At 40.9% G+C, this 12,010-nt stretch overlaps 1 protein-coding gene and 1 long non-coding RNA gene across 3 annotated transcripts in view; one reads left to right on the top strand and one right to left on the bottom strand.

Annotated features, from left to right (window-relative positions):
* LOC138260130 (uncharacterized) overlaps positions 1–12,010 on the top strand; it is a 234,893-nt gene that overhangs the window by 121,280 nt on the left and 101,603 nt on the right. The window contains exon 2 of the long non-coding RNA XR_011198811.1: positions 6,353–6,392. This is a non-coding gene — a long non-coding RNA (uncharacterized lncRNA). The remainder of the gene's footprint in view (positions 1–6,352; positions 6,393–12,010) is intronic.
* The window catches only part of EML1 (EMAP like 1), a 752,203-nt gene that overhangs the window by 683,691 nt on the left and 56,502 nt on the right, over positions 1–12,010 (bottom strand). The window lies entirely within an intron of this gene.

Here is a 12,010-nt window from a genome sequence, read left to right as displayed (position 1 = left end):
ATGACCGCGGCGGTCATTCTGACTTTCCCGCTGGGCCGGCGGGCGACCGCCAGAAGGCCACCCGCCGGCCCAGCGGGAAAGCCCCTTCAACAATGAAGCCGGCTCCGAATGGAGCCGGCGGAGTTGAAGGGGTGCGACGGGTGCAGTGGCACCCATCGCGATTTTCAGTGTCTGCAAAATCTTTATGGGGCCCTGTTAGGGGGCCCCTGCACTGCCCATGCCAGTGGCATGGGCAGTGCAGGGGCCCCCAGGGGCCCCACGACACCCGTTCCCGCCATCCTGTTCCTGGTCGGAATCCCCATGGCGCTTTTCTGACCGCGGCTTTACCTCCGCTGTCAGAATTGGCCAGGAAGCACCGCCAGCCTGTTGGCGGTGCTTCCGCGGTCGTTGGCAATGACCCCCTATGTCTACGTTTCAGAAATCTATAACTTTCCTGGATAACTTATGGGTTTCACACTGGTTTCCACCACAAACCGGAAGTAGGTTGAGAGCAGAAAATGAGGAAAAATGGGCTACCTTCTGGAAAAATGCCAAAACGGTGGTACAAAGTTAGTTTCTTTGATTCAGCTCTTCATTTTACTGAAAGCTGGGAAGATGGTGACTTTAACACAGTGATGCTATTTTCCATAAAATCCAAATTCCAGAGACTTTTATCTGGAGCACTCCAAACTCCAAATGTTGTTATATTTTGCCTATTTTTTCGGTTCTCTGCAAGGAAATCCACAGTCCCTGGGTACCATTAGAACCCTCAGGATGTTGGATAAACACAATGTAAATTTGGTGTGGATAACTTATGTGGAAAAAAATAAACTACCCCAAATAGCCAAAACAGCGTTCAGTCCAGGGGGGCGGGGGTCAGCAGTTAAGGGGTTTAAATAGTAAAAGTGGGTATGCAAATTTATACACTAAAGCCACACCTCCTCAGCTTGGTGCAGGTAACATGAAACAGTTGTTTCTGACTTGAGCTGGACCTCTATTAAGAACAAGTGGAACTGCAGCTTCATGAAAATATTTCAATGCTTATGCAGTTGACTTGTGAGGGAGACAAATTAACAGCTAGTGGAACTGCAGCTTCATGTAAGAATGTCAATGCTTTTGCATCTGACTCAATAGAGACACCCAGTAATTACTAGTAGAACTAAGGCTTCAAGAAAGAAATTTCAAGGCTTTTGTATTGGACTAGAAAGGGACACTTTGAAACAACTTGTGGCACCACAGCTTCATTAAAGAATGTTAATGCTTTTGCATTCGACATTTGTGGTACATCTAGTTATGACTAGTGGAACTGCGACTTGATGTAAGAATTTCAATGCTTTTTCATATGACTGGTGACTTGTGAGGGACTTGTGAGAGACACCTAGTAAGGACTTGTGGAATTGCACCTTCACAAAAGAATATCATTGCATTTGCTTTTGATTTGAGGGATACCTAGTAACAACCAGTGGAATTCCAGCTTTATGAAAGATTTTCAATGCTTTTGCATTTGACTTGTGAGGGACACCTAGTAACCACTAGTGAAGCTGCAGCATCATGTAAGAATGTCAGTGTCTTTGCATCTGACTTGATGGGGACACCTAGTAATGTCTGGTAGAGCTGAATATGAAAGCTTATGCATTTGACTTGAGAGAGCTATCTAGTAATGACTAGTTTATTTGCTACATGAAAGTGTTTTAATGCTTTTGTATCGTACTCAAGACTGAACTATAGTAACACCTTTAAGAGCTGCAGTTCTTGAAATATTTTTGAAGGTTTAGCATTTGAATTGAGAGGGATAACTAGTATTGACTTGAGGGTCTAAATATACGTGTGAATTATAAATACATATACTCAAACTTGGTATATATATTCCTGCAGCTTCATGAAATAATGTAAATGCTTTTTCATTTGACATGTGAGGGGCATCTAGTAATGACTTGTGAAACTGCACCTTCTTCAAAGAATATGAATGCATTTCCACTAAACCTGCGGGACCCCAAGTAACAACTAGTGGAACTGCAGGTTTGTGTAAGACTATCAATGCTTTTGCATTTGACTTACAAGGGACACCCAATAATCGCTAGTGGAACTGCAGTTTGATGTAAGAATTTTAGTGGTTTTTGCATCTGACTCAAAATTGAGCTCTAACTCTAGTAATGCCTTGAGGAACTGCAGCTCTGGGAAAGAATTTAAAAAATGTTGCATTTGATTTCAGAGAGACCTCTAAACTGACTTGAGGATTTGCAGGTTTGGGCACATGTATATATGCATATACTCAAATATATTCACTTAAAAAACCAAGCTTACAGAGACATTATAGTTTGGCTCAAATTTTAAATGTACAAAACCATAGAAATTCACCTCTTATGAGTACGTCAGGGCACGAGTTGTAGTTACTTGAGATAGCTCTAATGGTTTGGTACATTTAAAAAGTGAGGCTAACTGTAACATCCCTTTGGTTTTTTAAATGAATTCTATGTTTTCTTTAATTCTATTTCCTATCTGTAACGTCCCTGTAACCTTTGTTTTTTCAGTGAATTTCTATGGTTTTTTAAACGTAAAGTAATTTTCATTCCTCTACGGTAATCCAACCACTGCTGCTCATGGCCTTCTACCGTACTCGGCGGCTGTTGGCCACTAGCCAGGCCCTGTGACCAACCCCATATAACCACCCATCCTTACGCATGGTGGTGTTGGCCAAAGGGCATGGTCTGTGGCCAGTCCCTGCGGCCAACCCAGTAATAACCCAACCCACCCCTGAGGGAGAAAGAGAGAGAGGAAGTGAGGAATTGAAAGACAGAGAGCAAGTTAGGCTTTGATGATTGATATACATAGAATGAGCTATTTTAGAACAAATTAAAAAGAAATCTGTGTTTGTCATTTAAAATGAGTGAGATTACCTTTCAGTAAGATCCTTTAACTCTTGAAGTTTAAAATAAATTAAAGAAGGGAAAAGACCACAGACACACCTGGAGCAGAGGCCTCAACTTTCAATGTGAGGTCTGTGACCTTAACCATTACGCCACAGGTGTCTTCCTACCTTTCCGTTTCCAGACATACCTATAACATTCAACCCACACATGGGATAGGGAAGAAACATGAATGCTCCCTCACTAGGAAGGTTTAACAGTCAAAACACTATTGATTAAACAAACACACTGCCAAACGATATTAGGATTTGAACCTTCAGATTACTGAGTGACACCACAAGACCTTGACCATTAGGCCAGAAGTGACTTTGTTCTCCTGTGTATCCAAACATAACTATAGCATTTTTACAAAACATCTTTCTAGTCTGATGCTTTGAAGTCATTGTGTGAAGAGACCATTTCAATTACATTTTCTCTCCATCTTTTTAATCCCATTATTTGATGGAAGAGAGAGAGTGTCAGGACCGTGGGGGGAGCCTCAAGGCCCCTGCAGTCCTAGCCAGCTCCCCACGTACCATGTCCCGCGGGAGTCAGCATTGCTCCCACAAGCAGGGAGCTGCATTAAATAGCAGCTCCCTGCTTATGGGAGCAATGTTTTCATTTGATTTCCCTTCAAGGAAGTAGATGAAAACTTCAATTTCTGCAAGTGAAAGCTGTTTGAGAGCTCTCACTTGCAGAAAGTGAAGTGTTTGCTCTCACTTGGTGGGAGCTGTCAAAGCCAAGAGAGAGCAAACAGCTACGCCCAGAGAGCATAGCAGGAGCCCACCATGGAGAATGGAGGTTCCCAGGGCCATCAATGGCTCCTCGTGGGGGACCATGCAGCCCAAATCCAAAGTAAAATAAGCCCAGGGAGGTGGTGAACCCCAGGGCCCGAGGGTCCACAACGGACCCCTTCATCTTTTAGTTCAGCCCCCGCATTACATTTGATTGGAGCCCTGGGGAGGTGGTGGTCCCTGGGGTCGCCGGGGGGCCATGCATCCCCCCGTATTACATTTTATTGGAGCACCGGGGAAGTGGGAGTCCCAGGGACAGTGAGGGGGCAGACAGCACCCCTGCATTACATTTAGTTGGAGTCCCGGGGAGGTGGTGGTCCCCGGAGCTGGGGGGGGCTGCATGGCCCCCATACATTACATTTGATTGAAGCCCGGGGGAGGTGCAGTCTCCGGGGGTGCTGGGTGCCCTCCCTCCTCAATGGCTCCAGGACCTGGCCCACCTGCAGGCTGCAGTTAGACAAGCACAGGAGCCCGTGCTTGTTTTTTTAAAATTTCAGCGGAGCTGCAGATCCACTGCGACTCCCACTGAAAATTACAACAAAAAAGTGCTTTTATTCTCTGGGGGGTCTGTCTGAGACCCCAGCAGCAGAGCTAAGGGGTCATAGTGTCCCCACAATGGCCCCTTTTCTTTTTCTTAATATTTTTGTTGGGGACTCGGCTGGACCCAAGTCTCAATATGGCTGACAACACTTCTTGATTGAAGGGTTAGCAGCCAATCAGTTCTCAGCATGAGATCGGGAGGGTTTGCAGAGCCTTTGTGTCCCTATATATTCAAATTTGTTTTTTCTTTAATATTTTTAAAACTACTGAATGGATTTACACCAAATGACAAAAAAGGGTGCTTTCTGGACCAAGATCTACATTTCTGCCAAGTTTTGTCTAATTCCGTCCAGTGATTTGGGCTGTGGACCTGTTCAAAATCCCTATCGCAATTAACATTGGAAATGCACCTTTTGCCCCCCCCCCGCTTTTCTCTGTCTCTGTTTGATGGGTCACCTCAAATCTTTCCAGACAGCAGCTGACATAAGCATCAAATTTGTTTGGAAAATTTCTTGAAGATTCGTCAAGCGGCACCAAAGATTTAGACAAATCAAAATATGTTTTTTCTATAGAAATTAGATCCTAACTATAACTACCAACTTGTGACTGCCAGTAGGTAATAGTATATATATATATATATATATATATATATATATATATATATATATATATATGTGTGTGTGTGCATGTATATATTTATATGTTAGATATCTACACCTGCATATATATATATATATATACATACAAATATATATAAATATCTCTCTTTCCCTCTCTCTCTCTCTCTCTCTCTATCTATCTCTCTCTCTCTCTGTCTGTATATATTATATATATATATATATATATATATATAATTGTATATAATTATATATATTACAACTCACGCCAATGCCCACTAATCGTATTTTATAGAGAAGTGAAACCTCGTACCATGGCCACATAACCCAGCGTGCCTCATTTATTATGACAAATGGCAGAAAGAAACTCGACACATTTTGGAGCAAAGCTCCTTGCTCACGAGTGCAGTTTGTCAAAACATTTCGAAAATCAATTCACATCCTATATTGTCATCCTTAACCAAACCCATTACATAAACATAAAAGACGGACTAAAACAACACATTCACAGTATTATCGACTAAATGTGGCGGCCATTTTAAAATGGACTGTTTCTCAATCATAAACTAATATCCCTCACCTAAAGCAAATCAAAACATAACCTATGTTCATTTTACAGCATTTCTATTAATCAATTGCCGAGAAGAAGCATTAATTTCACTGAAGAAACAGAATGCTGATACTCAAATGTCTGTGAGTTTTATTACTAATTTTCATAATCAGTCATAGGAAGTTAGACGGAGTCTCAATAAGTACTGGAATATATTAACAGTAGAAGATAACATTAGAAATTTTGTTGAAGAAAAAGCACAAATAACTTTTAGAAGAAGTCCCTCATTAAAAGACAAGCTATACATGGGTTTGGTACAGTCTCCACTCCAGAATTCACAAAGAATTATACAGGGTTTCTTCATTTGTGGTATGTGTAAAGCGTGTAAATTTAGTACGAGTTGCAGAGAAATAGCGTTATCCAAAGAAATGAAACCATTTTTAATAAGAAAACATCTTACCTGTAACACGGAATTTGTGGTGTATGCATTGCAATGTCCTTGTGATAAATTGTATATAGGTAGTACAATACACAAGGCAAAAAAACGAATCCTGGAACATTTTAGAGCGGTTAAGAATGAAGATAAGCAGTATCCAGTGCAAGACACTTTGCATGTCATCATGGCAAAAATACAAATTTGTTAAAATATTGTGTCTTGGATAATGTTCCTGTATACATAAGAGGTGGCAACAGGGAAAAAGAACTACGAAGGCTTGAATCTAAATTAATCATTAAATACAAGACCCTTCATCCCAAGGGACTGAACATGGATGAAGAACTTTCAGCTCATCTAGGCTACTACAATAGTATCGGTATGATTAATGAGCATGGAGAGAGTTTGTGATTATCCACATAGGGTATATTATTAATTTTGTCTTTATGATTTTCAAGGTGAGTAGTACTGGGTTATTTGGTAATAGTTGCGTTATATATTATATATTATACATTCTTGTTTATGTGTTGCAGGAAATGAAGTATTTGGGCCAAACTGATGGAGCCAGAAGAGGTATTATATCTTGTCCCCGATATTGAGTGGGGAATGCTCTCAAGAAATGTTATGATAAGTATTATCATTTATATAAAACATATTTATTTTTTCTAATTTCATAATTGTGCAAATAACACCAACAAAGGCATAATTCTATAATGTATAGAATTTTTTGATAATGAAATAATGGGCAATTGATTAAAAGTAATGCTGTAAAATGAACATAGGTTATGTTTTGATTAGCTTTAGGTGAGGGATATTAGTTTATCATTGAGAAACAGTCCATTTCAAAATGGCCACCACGTGTAGTCGATAATCATGTGAATGTGTTGTTTTATTCCTTCTTTTATGTTTATGTAATGGGTTTGGTTAAGGATGACAATGTAGGATGTGAATTGATTTTCGAAATGTTTTGACAAACTGCACTCGTGAGCAAGGAGCTTTGCTCCGAAACGCGTTGAGTTTCTTTCTGCCATTTGTCATAATAAATGAGGCACACTGGGTTATGTGGCCGTGGTTACGAGGTTTCACTTCTCTATAAAATATGATTAGTGGGCATCGGCGTGAGTTGGAATATTTGGGGCTCGCCATCCCTCCACGGACCGACCACATTTAAGAGGTTGTGATACAGCGATTAAAATTTACTTGGAATAATTATACATATTACATACTGGTGGTCACCAGTAGCTAGGTATAGTGAGGACATCGTTTCCATAGGAAAAGTGTTTTTTATTTTGCCAATAACTTTTGCACTGTTTCATGAATCTTCACAACATTTTCAAACCTAGTGTGCTAGTCACTTCAGCTGCTGCCCGGAAAGTTTCAGGGTGTTTCGTCAAGTAGGGGCTAAAAAAAGGAGATCTGAAACACGTTATCCTGTGCAATTTCCCCTAGGGATTTTAGATTGACTACAGCCTGACAGGCTGAACGGAATTACACCGAATTTGGTACAGACAGATCTTTTTTTGTAATTTGGTGTAAATCTGATCAGTAGTTTTGTAGTTATTAAAGGAAAAAGATGTATGTATATCTAGAGAAGTGGATTCACTGAACTAGCCCTGCTGATCCAGTTGTCAACAGAAATGCCATGATTGGCTGGCTGCAACCTGGGAGAAAAGTTGTGCATGCCATTTTGCCTGTTGGGACATGGTTCCGGGGGGGTGAATAAAGGTAAAATAGGATATAAGGAGTGACGATAAAGGTAGCCTAATCTCATAGGACTGAAGGTGGGGTTTCTGAGGGACCCCCTCCTAGGCAAGAATTTGGCCAAAAACATTGTGTTAGGGGTGCCTGAGGATCCGAGGATCCTCAGTGGAGCTCAGCGAGGCCTGCTGTATAAATCCGCTACGGATCCAGATCCCAATTAAAAAAAAAAAATTCCACTCACAGACCCACTCACACACTCATTCACACACACTTACCCACCAACTTACTGACTCACAAAACCACTACCACATGAGTCACAGACTCACAAAACCTCTCACCACATCCACTAACACACCCACTTACACACCAACACAACCACTCATGCACCCACTCAAACACCCATGCATCCACTCATACACCCACTCTCACACCCACCTGCACACTCATTCACACACCCAATCACACACTCACATACCCAATTACACATGTACAAAACCACTACCATCCCAGTCACAGACTCACACAACCAGTCACACTCACATACAGCCACTCACACACCCATTCACAGACCCACAAAACCACTCACACAGCCACTCACAGACTCACGCAACCATTCATACACCCACTCACGCACCCACAATAACAGACCCACAAAACTACTTGCACATCCACTCACAGACCCACATAGCCACCCACACAGCCACTCACACACCCACTCATACAGTCTCACACCCACTTAAACACCCACACACACCCAGTCACACACCTATATTGCCACTCCCACTCACAGACCCACAGGGTGGGGTTGGTTACAGGTGCGGGGTTGCCCACAGGGCCTGGCTGCAAGATCTTCTCTCCTTTAAAAAAAATGGCCCTGTAGGGATGGGGTCCCCAAAGCCTAAAGAGGCTTTGGGAAGAGGACCCCTTTGCCCCACTCCCCTTTAAAATATATACAGCCCTGGGGATAGATCCCCAGGGCCTAATGAGGCTCGGGAGGCATGCCAAGTGACCTACTCTTTGCAACACTAGTCACAAAACATTCTAGTAGCTTAAAATAACCAATGTTTGAAGATGGTCAAGATTATACCACCTGCAGCCTTCATACTGTAGGTGAGATCTTTACAGATAGTCCATTTTCTGAAGCAAGCATTAGCTGGACACAACCTGTACAAAATTTGGTAGACAATTAATATGGCAGTTATCCACCACTATGTAAACTCTAAAACAAACTAACATACTCATATGGTGATGTATTCAGTGGTCATGAATGATGTTGTTTGAGATGACAAGTGATGTCATGAATGATGTCATAGAATATGTCATGAGTGATGTAATTTTTGAGGTCATAAACAGTGCATGGTGGGGATTTAAGTAATAGTTAACTGGCGAATTTCTATTTTCTTTTTTTAGTTTGAAATGTTAAAGTTGTCACTGACATATTCACCTAACTATAACATTACTTCAGCCTTTGTTTTTTTCAGTGAATACACACACACACACACAAACATGCATAAACCCTTCACCAAATATCTTTAACTGTTGGCTTGCCTTTTGCTTTTTCCTACCACAGCCCATAGCATAAGGCAGTGGGCATTTTACTGGAACATAAATATAGAGTGAATCAAAAAAACTATTTCCCAACAATACAGTAGAAGGCACTTGACTTAACCTGTGATTGGTAATCATGTATACACCCGGATGTCTTTACAAGTTTTCCATGGTAATCACCACATCTATTGGAAGTTGCCATGTTGATTTATCAGCACATACCAACATTCACATATGTACTTATCCTATTGAAATTAAGCACAATTTGGTAGAGTTACAAAAATGGATATGTACCCTTCTGTGTGGAAGCCACACACCCTCAACTTTGTGAGGGATATCTTTTAATCAGTTGCATCTTACTCAAGAGGGACATTTAGTAACAGAGTTATTGCAGCTTTGTTACAGGCTTGATAAGCAGTTGCTTCTGACTTGAAATGGACATCTAGTAAAGTTCTGAAGGGATGCAGCCTTGTTTAAGACTTCACACATTTTTTTCTGCTTTAAGATGGACATCTAGTAACTACTTGAGGTAACCAGCTATGTGAAAGGCTGGATCGATTGGCTCAGCAAAATAGTTGTTTTTTCTGTTTGTAGGCCTGCTTTGGTGTGGTGAGTCCGAATATACTGTTGATGTGCCTTGTATTACCAAAAACATTGTCTACAGCAAACATAAATGCATACCTTTCAAAACACCTATATAGTATGCCTTTACAACTTTACAACTGATCCGACATGGCATATTTAATGGGGCTCATTTTTATTTTAGAGCTGGAGCCTATTTTCTCTCAAAGTCTGACCCAGGTCCCCACCATGAAAAAATGTGGAATTTAACACAGCAGTAGGTGGGGGAAGCAATGCAAAGAAGACAGAATATAACACACGTTCAAGCTGTCGACGCAGAATAAGGGCATCTTTAGAAAACTAGCACAATATTTTTAATATTATAAACCGGAGTAACAATTGCACATTAGGGCGCTTCCCTTTGGCTGGTTGCTCAGTAGCTACCCATCTCCTTGATAGGTCTAATTCTTAACACGTTCAAAAGAACGAGTAAGCAAGGCGTTTTGATCTCTTCCACTCTATGAATATGCAGCACGAGCTCCACAGATCCCCCACGCCAAGGTAGACCCAATTAACGTCAAATTAATTTCCTTTCTTAATTTTAGAGCACGTCGCCCACGGAATTAATTATTTAATTAACTTAAAAAATGCTTTACATCCCCACTAGACTTATGCGGCAAATTCTGCTTTGCGAATGTTAAAAGTACGCATGTACATGATGAACAGATTTTTTTCCCCATCTCAGCCTAAGAATGTAAAATGTACAGAGTAGGTTACTTTCATTTTTTGAGAAAATGAATGTTGACAAACGACATCCGTCTAGTAATTTAAATATCAAGCCACAGCCAATCATTTTGGCTGTTAGGTAGGTAGTGAAACGATTGTACTAAGCTTCGCTATCATATACAACTCAATTACAGCATTTGGCAGTGAAGGGCTAACTCCTCTAACTCAAGAACAGTCAGCTACAGTGCAAACTCCCCTCAGATACACAAATCAGCTCCTGTAGAGGCACTAAGAATGCCAGTTCCTTTGTTTTGGGGCATCTTTGAGTTCCCATATTTAATTACTTCAAAGTAAGTAACCAAAATGACAACGTAACAAGAAGAGCAAAAAGGAAGTTTGGCGTAGAAAGGGCATATTCACAGCCTAAAATAAGAAAGGTTTTGTTAGAAATGTACTGTGTGCTGTCCGGGAGAGCTTGAACCTTCAAATTGTGTTGCAATTTGGAGTCCACATCTGAAATGTTGTACTCAGTTCTGAAGAGAATCAATAGTATTTTGTCAATTGTTTGAAGCCCCTTGTGCAGGATTGTGTTCAATTTTCAATGCCTCTCCTTAGGTATTGCTCATACCTAGAGGCCACGTTTTCGCACTATGTTCTACTGTAGAACTAGAAACCTCACTCATCTAGAAGTTCACGTCCAGGTCTTGGGGCAGCCAAAGGATGGTAAATGAATGATAAATTTGGGAAGGCATGATGAATGGTGCATTGAAGTAAATGGTGAACAAATGCCAACTAGACGGTAAGTGGTAGATGGGTCCTAAATAGATTGCATCTGGTGAAAGGATGGTAAAAGGATGGTGAATGGTGGGAGGTGAAAGGTGTATGATGATTAAATGTTGCATGGTTGTATGAGGAATAGACGATAAATGGATGAAAAATGGGTTTTGAATTGTGGTGGCTGGTGAAGGAATGCTAAATGGAATGGAACTAATTATATTTAGTGATAGGAGTGCAATGGGTTTAATATAGATCTTTCCAAAACACTAACAAAACATAAACCACTTTCTTAATTGTTGAGTAAATATCTACTATGAGTGCATATTTTACATGGCCATCACCAGAACACAAAAGACCTTGGATTTTTATCGGTTTCATGGATAGTGAATATGGGATGGCGAATGGTGAAAGGTCAATGGATGTTGCATGGTAAGTAGATGCTGAACGGAGAATGAATTGTGTGTGGTGGGTGGACTCTTCAACCACACAGTCCCCCCAATCCACATCTAAATCTCTCATACAAAAATTAGAGGACACAATTGTCATCCATTCTGCCACAGAATGATAGAGACTCCAGTGACTAAATCTATTAACGAAAAACATTCCCAAGTATACTCATTATCAATTGCACAATTGCTTCTCTACAGCCCCATCCTTCATTACATGTTGCATACTTTGGGGGTGATTTATTATTTGACGGACGGAGTTTGCTTCATCAGGGTGATGGAGGAAATTACTCCGCCATCTGATGGAGTCCCAGCGTGACAAGCCAGGGATAATTTCTAAAACATTGGCAGGGAACCCTGTCACTGCAGGTCCTGTCAATGCTTTTCTAAAAGTTTGACACACAGCTCTGTCCGCCATCCAAACAAATGTTT

This window comes from Pleurodeles waltl, chromosome 9 (assembly GCF_031143425.1).
Source record: "Pleurodeles waltl isolate 20211129_DDA chromosome 9, aPleWal1.hap1.20221129, whole genome shotgun sequence".
NCBI classification, from domain to species: domain Eukaryota; kingdom Metazoa; phylum Chordata; class Amphibia; order Caudata; family Salamandridae; genus Pleurodeles; species Pleurodeles waltl.
This window is presented reverse-complemented; position numbering and strand designations above follow the sequence as displayed.